Genomic DNA, 2,965 nt, shown 5'->3' on the forward strand with positions numbered 1-2,965 from the left:
GTTACAGTAGTACCGAGCTCTCATTTCAGGCTGGAGGAGCCTCTAGCCAGCCTGCAGCGACCTCTTGACTGGCATTCCAAGCCCGCTTCGGGGGCTGATTTTGGGGCGAGTTTCTTTTCCTGTGCTGCTGGTGTAGTGGTTGCCTAACAATTAAAATCCATATTTTAGCACAGGCCACTCTTACAATGTCACAGGACTTGGGGCCCCAGGACAGGGTTTCAAGACATTTCAGTTCAGATTCAATTCAATAAAGTAGTTGGGCTGGATCACCTATGTAGACCATGCCCCTCTTGCTCATGAGATGGGATGCTAACCTTTCTCTTGGCTCTCAAAATTTCTTTTGTCTAGAAAAGAATGTGGTGATGGCTGACTTAGACCCCTCTGGCTGGTCCATAGGAAGCTTATTCAAGTCCTACAAAACCTAGGTGAAGAGCAGCAGCCCCCATCGGGAGTCGCCTTGAGCCTGTAGGCACCTCTCTGGGTCTTTCTCTGGAGTAAAATTCGATCTGGGGGCAGGGAATGCGGAGTGGGTGAGCCAGGTTGCTGTTGTCTGGGGTTATGGGGTCATAGGATGGGGATATCACAGGTTGGAGGAGGTCTCTAAGGGGCGCCTGTGGACGCGCGTGTCAGTTGTGGGTGGCAGGCGTGGAAGAGGCAGCTGATGGGGGTACACAGCCTGTGTGCTGTGTGCCCACCCCAGGAACTGCAGTCTCAGAATTGCCAGCTTGGAGAAGAGGAGGCAAACATTGCCGGGCTCCAGACGCAAGCTTTTCCAGGTACCAGTAGAGTAGGTCCTTTAGCGCCACCACGCGGTAAGATATTTACATCTCTTCTTTTCCTGAATGTAAATATCCTCAGAGTGTGAGTTTGGTGGAGATTTCCAGACCATTAGTAATCATTGTGAGAGGTTTCTTGTTTTCTTTTACATACTCATACAACATAAAGAAAAAGAAAAAAATTCCATGCATGCCATGGGTTCAAGTCAATGGGTAAGACTGGAGGTTCTGGATTTCGCCATCTGCAGTATAGGACCTCCAACCACATTGGTTGTACTCCAACCACATTGGAGTCCGTACTCATAGGGCTATGGGGTCGTTGAACGAGATCACTTCTGTAAAGAGCTTCATACTGAGCCTGTATCATGGGGCACTAAGTGTTTAATGAATGTGAGCCATTGTGAGCAGTCCCACCCTTTACCAGCATAATTTCTGCACAATTGTACTTACGGCATAAACTCAATTTCATGATTGTTTTCTAACTTCACTGCTAATTATTGCAAGCCTTTGTTCATGAGGCTAAATTGTCTTTATAATTATTTTAATGGTTATGTACCTCTTTACAAGTTTTCAGCAAGACTTTTATATACTTACTGTTTCTTTTCCAAAAAGAGTTCTACTTACGGGAGGCTGCCTTCCGCTGAGTTGCAGCAGGTCAGAGATCGATGTGGGTTACTGTCAAAGGAAGACCTTTGCTGGGGAGGCTGCTCGTTCATTTCTTATTCCGCTAACATTGAAGGAACACCTTCTAGGCACGAGGCTTACCATCTCAGCACCCTCCCATATGTGAAGCTGCTGCTACACTCTGCTAACATTTGGTTCCCTGATGCTTATGGACACCTGACGGTGTGGGGCTCAGGAGACCTAGCTTCTAGTTCCAACATTGCCAGGAAAGTGTCTCTCCTTCCTTAGGGTCACCTGTAAAGTAAGGAATGGACTATATGGTCCGGAACTCTTCCTAATCCTTGCTGTTCCCTGAATCTGGCTGTCGTAGGGCAAAATGATAATGCAGAGTGTGGGCCTAATACCTGGGAGCTTTGCAATCTAGGTGTTCCTTGGTCCAGAGACTCTTTGCCATCAGAAAGGATGTTCCCAATCTGGGATGGAGAAATCCCCTTTGAGGCCAAAAGCACTGGCTTAATTCTGATCTATGCCACTCCAGTGCTGAACATCTCTCAGAGTGCTCAGCAAATACACAGCCCTTCCCAAGCCCCAATCAAGGAGGGAGGACCCTCTCTGCTCACTAGGAAACCTCTGGGTGCTCTTCTGCTCTGGCTTGGAAGAGTCCAAATAGGCCTTCCCAGCTCACTGGGCAGACCTCAGAGTTTCTGCTGACTTAGCAGGGTTATGAGGTCTGTCCCAGAGGATGTGGAGACAGTGGACTAAATCCTTCCTTGTGAATACTGCTCTCAGAGGCAGCCAGCCTCAGTGGTGGATTGAGATCTCAGGCTCTGCAGGGAGATGTAACTCAGATCAGCTGGTGGATGAGTTCCACGGTCTACCTGTGGTGTGATCCCCGCCAAGTTACTCAACTTCCCCGAGCTTCAGTTGCCTAATCTGTAAACAAGACTAATAAAGCCTAGATGAGCGAGATAACGTATGGAAGACTCTCAACAGTGTCTGGAATACGCTGATTTTAAGGGAAATGCAATTTTGATTACGGTTGAGGCCATTTCTCAACATGTAGACACAAAATGCAGAAACATCTAAGATTTCAAGAAAACAATGTTTTGCTGGTAAACCTGCTCATGCACTTCCTAGGTCTTACTGAGTGTCGACGTTGTTTCACAAATGAAATCTGGTCTTAGCCTGTGTTTCATGAAGGACACCTGCAATTAGCCCACAGTTGCAAAAGCCTTCATAGCTACTGATGAAGGCCAACCTGTTCCATACCCCTCTGACCCATCCAAGCCAGATATCTTTTCAAGATAAAATACAGCTTTCTTCTTAGATAATACAACATTTATTTTAAAATACCATCGCTTAAATTGGGAGTCACTTAAACTTGAATTTTCTTAAGATAGAACCAAAGTCGAACGTGTCTGTCATCCACATAATTAAAAGAAACACAGGAGTAAAGTTTCTGTCTCTCCTGTGGTTCATTTGGCAGTGACAAGTGGGAATTCTCCCGGTGGCACAGGACTCGGCACGCTGGGAAAATCTCCAGAAGGTTGTTTTTCTCCCAGAGT

This window comes from Rhinopithecus roxellana, chromosome 19, assembly GCF_007565055.1.
Source record: "Rhinopithecus roxellana isolate Shanxi Qingling chromosome 19, ASM756505v1, whole genome shotgun sequence".
Taxonomy (NCBI): Eukaryota; Metazoa; Chordata; class Mammalia; order Primates; family Cercopithecidae; genus Rhinopithecus; species Rhinopithecus roxellana.